The sequence below is a fragment of the Cupressus sempervirens genome, chromosome 11, assembly GCF_028749045.1.
Source record: "Cupressus sempervirens isolate cs-2001-9-10 chromosome 11, ASM2874904v1, whole genome shotgun sequence".
Taxonomy (NCBI): domain Eukaryota; kingdom Viridiplantae; phylum Streptophyta; class Pinopsida; order Cupressales; family Cupressaceae; genus Cupressus; species Cupressus sempervirens.
This window is the reverse complement of record NC_143128.1, coordinates 219182886-219191094: the sequence shown is the minus strand read 5'-3', so window position 1 is coordinate 219191094 and position 8209 is coordinate 219182886. Positions and strand designations below refer to the sequence as shown.

The 8209-nt window shown below is 32.9% G+C and overlaps 1 pseudogene across 1 annotated transcript; it reads right to left on the bottom strand.

Annotated features, from left to right (window-relative positions):
* Window positions 1-3513: 3513 nt before the first annotated feature.
* LOC149528944 (ricin B-like lectin R40G3 pseudogene) lies at window positions 3514-4447 on the bottom strand (annotated as a pseudogene). The gene is made up of 3 exons (XR_016358353.1): window positions 4160-4447; window positions 3883-3993; window positions 3514-3747 (listed from the first exon to the last, which is right to left on the bottom strand). The product of XR_016358353.1 is annotated as a ricin B-like lectin R40G3 pseudogene (transcript).
* Between the last annotated feature and the right edge of the window lie 3762 nt (window positions 4448-8209).

Genomic DNA, 8209 nt, shown 5'->3' with positions numbered 1-8209 from the left:
CTTTAGTCATATGTCATATTCTTATGAAACTCATAGAAGTTGAATTTAATATTAAGCTTTTTATAGCTCTCATTTAAGGTTGTTTATTTAATGTCTAAAGATAAAAATATGTAAGGAGCACAACATGTAACGTTTGGAATGGAAAACATGGGGCTTTGTATTTCCTCCATTCTTTTCTTTTTCATTCATTGGTAATTGCATTGTCTACACACAAAATTATAGCTAAGCTATTTGCCAAAATCCAACACATCCCAAAGAGAAGCTTTCCTAACCATTGTTCCATGGATTACTTACGGATTCTATAAACTAGACTAAAATAAAATATAAAAATTTTATCAACCAAGTTATCAAGGCATAGGATTGATCATGAAAACTCTAACTTACATATTACAAGATTACTAATGACCAAAAAGAAGTAAACAACAATGGCAATGCAACCACAACATTTTTATGTGAGTATCCACTTTTGAGCATAAGACACTAGACAAACTTGGTGAAATGTCTCTTTGTCAATAATCTATTAGATAAAATATTAAAGATATCATTAGTTAAATTTATAAAATTATGGTGATAGATAAGATCTACAACTAGAGGTTTATATTAGATAGTTATGACATTATTTAAGAGAACAGGTATTTTTTAGAGTTTTACAAAGGAAAGTGGGAAAGGGTCTAATCCTTACAAAAGTACCATCAAATTCAAGGATTAAAGAAATAGGGTCACAAGAAGTGACACCTTATAAAAGCATAATAGAAGTGAAAACACTAAGAACCAGCCAAACAAAAAAGAAAAGAAAAGAAATAGACTTGGAAGCCAAAACTAAATCCCTAGTAATAGCCAACCACAATTTTTTTTTTAAAACACTGAATAGAAACCAAAAAACCAACAAGACTAAACCAGTAGCTAAAGACAACAACCATAAGAAAATAGCATCTAGTCATGGAACACCTGCCACCTATAGATACAAAGAAACAAGAGACCACTTGACTACTTTTGTAGCTCCTTGACCTTGTCTATGAAGGACTTCTTGGGAGTGGGGGGCCATGAGAGGAAGTGGCTAGCCCTAGAGTATTCACTAGTGTACCTTCCTCTTTTCCCCAGTCCCCTCCCCTTCTTTTTCTCTTCATTTTCTTGTGCTCCAAATCCATTTTAATACCATAAATAGAAAATTCAATCTTAATATGGGTAGAGGTATATTGGGAGGCCAACTCCTTGATTTGTTTTCCTAGGTTATCATGAACCCATTTCATAGAGCCAAGGGTCATAAGAATTTAATTCTTCTCCTCCCTTGAAGGAACCTTATTTATAATCTTAGACACCTTCTTCTCTAAATGATTCCAATTATGTAACTTTTCATCCAATTCTCTCCCAACTTCCTACCAAACTTTGTCTCTTTGACTAGTGGTCCAATCTTCCACCTTTGTGCTAGCTTCCAACTTGTTGATTTTGTTGCAGGCAATGTACATCTTGAATAGAAACCATCTAGTAATAGCCTTGAGCCTGTTATAGAAAATAGCCAACTTATTTGTGTGTAAGGCAATGGTTTCCAGGTCCATAGGACCATCCTCCCTTCTAGCAAGGAGACCATGCAAGTTGTCCTAAGAAACATGGAGATCCCCAAACTATCTCAAATTAATTTTGAGGGAGCGAGAAAAAAGAGTGGTGCCAAGGGAATCATGATATAAAATAGGCTGTAGTGCTAAGGAGACCAAGAAAAATTAGTAGCCCAGAATGAACACCTAGTATAATCATCAGACACATCAACCATATCTTTTGGTTGTTTAGTGAGTTCATATTTTTTGTGCTCAGCTTTATGAACATTCAATAAGTAAGGGAGTCTTAAGGAGTCACAATGGGAATACGCACCTATTTTAAAATGGATGAAATAGGAGGGAAAACAAGACTATTCAATTGAACCACAAAATGGGAGGAGTTCTAAGGCATGAGATCCTTTTAAAATTTGTAAAACCTAAATAATAGACTCTAATGGGGGGGCAACCTATAACTTTAGCCTTTTGTATAGAAATCAAAATAGAGGAAAAAAACTAGAAAGGAAAATAGAACAAATCTTTTCTCCTAAAGTGATTAAGCATCAAAAATTTGTGGGAATGAAAACATGTATACCTTGTAAGTAACATACTGAATAAAGACCTTCACCACTCTTTTCCATAATCACAGAACTTCCTCTTTGTTGAAGTCTGATTACAGTCATGTAATTATTTCCTCATGTTCAAAGAGACTCAAAAGCCTCTTTGAAAGACATCTTGTTTTGTGAGGGATACTAGCACCATCAATACTAAGACCCATAATAGCTGCAATATTTTTTGGGGTCACTACAAAGGAGACACAACTGATAGACACCTCGCCCTTGTTTCATGACACAGCAAGCCACTAAGAAAGATCTGGGTTGTAGCATTTCATGTTCATAATAAAATGTGTCATCTTCTCTTATTCCAAGATATTACAAAGCTCTAGATCATTCTTGTACTTGTCCCATTTAATATCTAACTCAATATGGTAAAGAATACCACCCATACTAGCACTCAGCCAGCAAAGCCAAACCTTGTATGGAAGCTAATAAATGAAACACACATCTGTCACTACACAACTCAACTCACTAAAATAGCAAGAAAGAAAAAGCACAAGACACAAGAATGGCATAGGGTAGTGCTCAAAAAGAGTCTCCATAGGGATAGACATCATGTCTTACCAAATTTTTAATTTTTCTATAAATTTTCCATCACTGCCATTCTTACAGATTTTTGAGATTTGTAGAGTTTATGAAAAAATCATTATTTTTTAATTACATATGTTTGAATTATTTTTAAATTCCTTGCATAAAAAGAAACTAAGATGGTCTACAGTTTTTCTAAGTGTTCCTTTCCTTTTTCAAATTATCTTTTAACTATATCCATAAAAAGTTATGTTATATTGTTGTATAATAGATAGAACAAATGAACTAATAAGAAAGAAAGTTTTTAACAGATTTCAATCATTCATAGCATCATCCTTACCACTTCTAGTGTATCATAAATTACAAGAATGTAGACTATACCAATAATAGAGCTCTTTCAATAAATTTTGGCAACCTAGCATCCATACCTCTTAGATTTGTGTAACTTAATTCTTTAAGATAAATTTATTTTACTATATACTCAGTTTAAGATAATTTTTAGTTCTACTTTTCAATTGAATAAATAACTCAAATTTAAGATAGAAGCTTAAGATTCTTCACTATGCACATTGATTTGATCACAAGATAACAGTACAGCAAAAATTGTTCATTTCCATAGCACATAAGCATACTACCAATACTCACACCATGAGAAGCTGGTTCGCAAGAACTATATATCATAAACTCTAGAACAACTTCATATTAAGGTAAGGTACATCCATAAAACATGTAATTTTTTATTTTATTTTATTGTCTCCGTACAGGTCTAAGAAGACCCAACACCTTATTTATTTATTTATATGTATGCATGACATGTGGAACTATGATTCTTGGTTCTTCTAGTAGCAGGGGGAAATCTTCCAGAGCTGGTTGTCCTGCTTGTTCCACTTCCACAGCACAACTCTAGTTCCCTCTTCAACTCCTCCGTGCTTCCAATCACCCTGGAATGCATCCAAGTTGAGGCCAATGTCATTAGCCATCCTTATGGTCCTGTATCCATATCCCATGTCCTCACTCTCACTCCACAGCACACTCTCATCATAAGAACCACTCTCATACTTGGTCAACAATACCTGCCATTAAACAACCCAATACTTCATCAGGAGCCATGTATACATTCACTAGGCTAATTCAAGAAATAGTGAAACAAGTAAACATTATACTAGAGAAAGAATGACTAAAAACAAAATATGCATATACCTCCTGACAGCCGGGGCATGACGAAGGGCCTGCCCGGTGGCCTTGTTCACAAGGCCAAAAGCTGGATGACCCACTGGGTCCCTCACACGATTGCTCCATGACTCATCTTTCACCCATTGCTGCGAACGCATACATATACACAATACAGATATATATCGAGAGTGACCCAATAAATTAACATCACTAAAACAGTAAGAGAGCCAAAGTAAAACATTCAAATACAAATCAACTTATAGAGATATTCCTTAATACAAGACCAAAATACTATAGGAAACGCATATGTACCTGAGTTGGGTCACTAGGGTTATAGTAAACAAGAGTCGCCCTGCCATCTCTGATACCCAGAGCATAGTCAGGATTAGCCTTAGAGCAGACCCTCACAATCTGCCCCTGTGGAAGGCTGTGGTACATCTGCTGTCCACTGTAGTTGTACTCGGACTGATTATAACCATAGTTTTGTTGTTGGCCACACCCACTATCACAATCGTTTGGATAATGTTGGTAGTATGCCATACTTGCCTTGTGAAATATGAGGAATATAAAAGCAAATGAAGGAAGAGAAATAAGAGTTCTTTATGTTGGCTTTGTGGTTTGGAGGTATGAGTTTGATGGTGTTTATATAGGGCTGAGAAGAATATCATTTCGTGGAGAGCATACTGTAAAGTGAAGGGATCGAATAAAACTTTTCTCCAACTTTAGAGTGGACGCTATTCCTTGGACATTGTAAAGAAGAATCCTGATAGATGATATGTTCTTGGATATGCTTTTCAGGTATGCTGTGAATTATTATGGTGTACAGACTAATCATCTATTGCCCTTCTTTACTCTTTCTTCTCTTTTTGGCTATCCATAAAACAAAAAAATTCCTGTAAATAGGTTTGAGCAGATAATTTTAGCACTTAAAGAGCTGATATTTTTCGTGGCAGGTAAAGGCGTGGAAGATGTAGAGAAACAGGTAAAGGTAATTTCTTCCAAAGCCTCTATCGTGTCTAGAAAATAGAGCGTAGTTGTGTGAATGATAGTTTTCAAACTGTGCACCAATTGTGACTAGCCCAACAACAAAGATTGAATCCTCTCTAGCAACTTCTACAGATTACCGAAAGATAAAACTCTGCATGTGTAATGGAAAAAGTTGAATGGTTGAAAAAACAATTATTAAAAAATATGATATTGTACTATTAAATATAATTCTTTTAACGGACCACTTTTTTCCTTAAATTAGATTTCTCATAAGTAAAATCGTATCTGGCAAATTAGACTTTTCGTAATTAAAATCATATCTACGAAGTTTCTTTATTAGAAAGATTGGAAGAGATAATCAGAGAAGAATATAGGATAACTTTTAAACATTTAAGTTTGGTATTAATTCTTATTTTTCTCGTATCTTATAAAAGTGATGGTATGATGGTGGTTATAGAATAATAAGGAAGGGTGAAGAGTTTTGGGCACTTGTCTAGTCTTAAAATGGGCATATATCTCAAAGTTATATTCCACATGATTATATTTCTATACTATGAATTTTAGTATAAATGTTTCATACTTCCATCTTGATTATCAACAAAAAAATAAGGGTACAATCCTACATAAAAATAATAGAGATTTTCTAAATAATTTATAATGACCTTACTAACTATCTTGATGTTCTATAACAAGAGGAAGATCTCCCTTTTCTTTATCATAAATCGTAAATTACTTTCTTGGATTGTAAGAGAGATGTATCTCTTGCTTCACAAATTATAGGGTTATGTTATAGCTAAATAGAAACCTAATTTATTTTTTCCTAGAAGTTAAGTTTATGGAATCAACTTGTTTCTTCTCTCGATCTAATAGATCTTTGTGGGTCTACAATTTTCATTGATAAGTAGACCTGTATCATAGTTGCATGTAGGTCTTAGTTGTTTAGTGTACAACGTATTGGTGTTATTTGATATATTATCATTAAATTTAAAATAAATGTAAATTACTGATATAAATGTCTAGAAATATTTCTCATGCTAATTGAAAGTGATTTTAATATGACAAAATTTTATAAAGATCAGAACAAGGCTAAGCAGATAGAGTTGATTAGTATGGAATAAATTATAGATGACCAAATGTTGTTGTTATGCTATAGGGCAATAAACCCAACTCATAAAATATATTGGATTCACAATACACTTGTACTAATTTTAAATTCAAGGACATTGGTTAACTTAATAGGTTTTATTTATTTTTTTAACTTGCAACTAATTTAGGATCCATATGATGATTTTGAAACTAGATTATTTTACTTCCCCTTTGAATTATTTTATATCTTATGCTATAGTTAAAAGGTGAAAACATGTAGATTGCAAATTATAAATTCCTTTCAAGATTAATTATTCACATCTTCAAAACCCTTCTTGTGATAATATGCTAATTAGCATTTGGATCTCTATTCTCAATTCTAAAGAAGTCAATTGTTATACAAAAAAAGGTGTCAATACATTATTTCTCGATCTCCTAATTTATTAGAGACTCTTAGTGAAAATTGGCTTCACCAAAAAAAAAAACCAATTACCTAAAATGGAAGGTAGAAGAAAATATTAAATTTCTTTATTCGACCCTACAAATATAGTAACATTCAAGGTTTCTATTGCTACTATATAAGCCCAACTATGTGAAATTCGCATAGGAAGAGGCCAAGGAAATATAATTATGGATAAAATACATATTTTTTAGGAAGGGAAAGGGAGGTCCAAATTCTTATTTAAAGTTGTCCAAACTATCAACATTAAAAAGACTATATATTGGAGAGATTTAATGTTAATTTTTGTAGCTTAGTATGAAATTGTACATAATCAAATATATAGGTTTTTAAAAAATTATTTAAAATATTTTAGAGATGATCAACATTGATGTGATAAATAATTAATATTGAAAGATATTATTAAATAACACATACAAAAATATAGTGACATTCAAGCTTATGTTGGTACTACAAAAGCCCAACTATGTGAAATTGACATAGAAAGGGGTCAAGTAGATATAATTATGGATAAAGTAGATTTTTTTAGGAAGGGAAAAGGAGTTCCAAATTCTCATTCAATTTTCCTTAGTGACAAATAACTAATATTGAAATACATTTTCAATACCCTTTTTGGTGGTCCAGTTACCTTTTTAGGGGAGACCTCATTATTTGGGCTTTTTGTACCTAGTGAATATGTTTCTCCTTGTCTATGTGTGGTCACTTAATTTTAAGGTTAGTTTTTTTCTTTTTGTTGACCAGATGGATGATGTTAATTTTCAAGGGGCAATTTTGGTGGTTAGTTGTTTTTGGTTTCTATTACTAGCAGAATTAAGGGTATTAGTAGTACAATCCTAGTAGAGGCACTTGTAGTACCTGATGAATTTGCATGTATAGGACCCCACTCTATGAGAGGCCCCACAGATGATTTGAGTCACATGAGAATTGATCCCCTCAAACAAAACTAGTTGGATATGGTTGTCAAATCTAAGATTCCTATTGAGACTAGGGTAAAACCAATAGTGGTTTCAAGTGTCACTAAGTCAAAGGTTTCTCTCCTAGATTCTATGGTTGATTTGATTTCCTTGTGACTCTCCTTGAGCCTTTTTTAAATAAATATGTTTCTTTCAGACCTAGTGTGGACATGGTTAGGAATCGATACTCTTCTTATGAGTTTGAGTTGTATGTTCTAGGCTAGGCTCTCAAGTGTAATCACCTAAAAATGGTCACCTAGACTATTAGCCCCCTTCTCAACATTTTGGCTAAATTAATTAATCATTTACCTAGACCAAATTGCTAAAAATCATTTAATTTGATTATAACCTATAGTTTAACTATGCTATCATAAATTCATTGTTTGATTAAAAGAACATTTCCCCTTTTAATTAAATAGAAGACCTCATTCTTCTAACCCACTTAATGTGCACACATAAAGTCTTTTTTCTATTTTACAAATTAAAATAAAAGATTTTTTGACTTTTGTCTCATATGGGAAGTCAACTTCTATTTTGATGGTTGACTTGCTTATGTGCATGGATCACTCATATTTTCAAACTCCACCATTGATCTTCCATCATCTTGATCTTGACCTCCACCGTCCATATGACTTTAAAATAAAGAGATCTTCTGCTCTCAAAGGATCCACACTCTTGAGTATTGTTATGTTGTAGGTTTACCAATTGAATCCTTGAGAGCTTGTGGAGAATTCTATTTTCTTTTCTACATTCTCTCATATCATGGCATTTAGTGTAGATGCATGTAGCTTAGTTTCTCTTTGGCAATAGTCTAGCTTACATAGAATAACTACCTGTTGGTTTTGTAATACTCTCATTTTCCTAATCTAGTTGCAT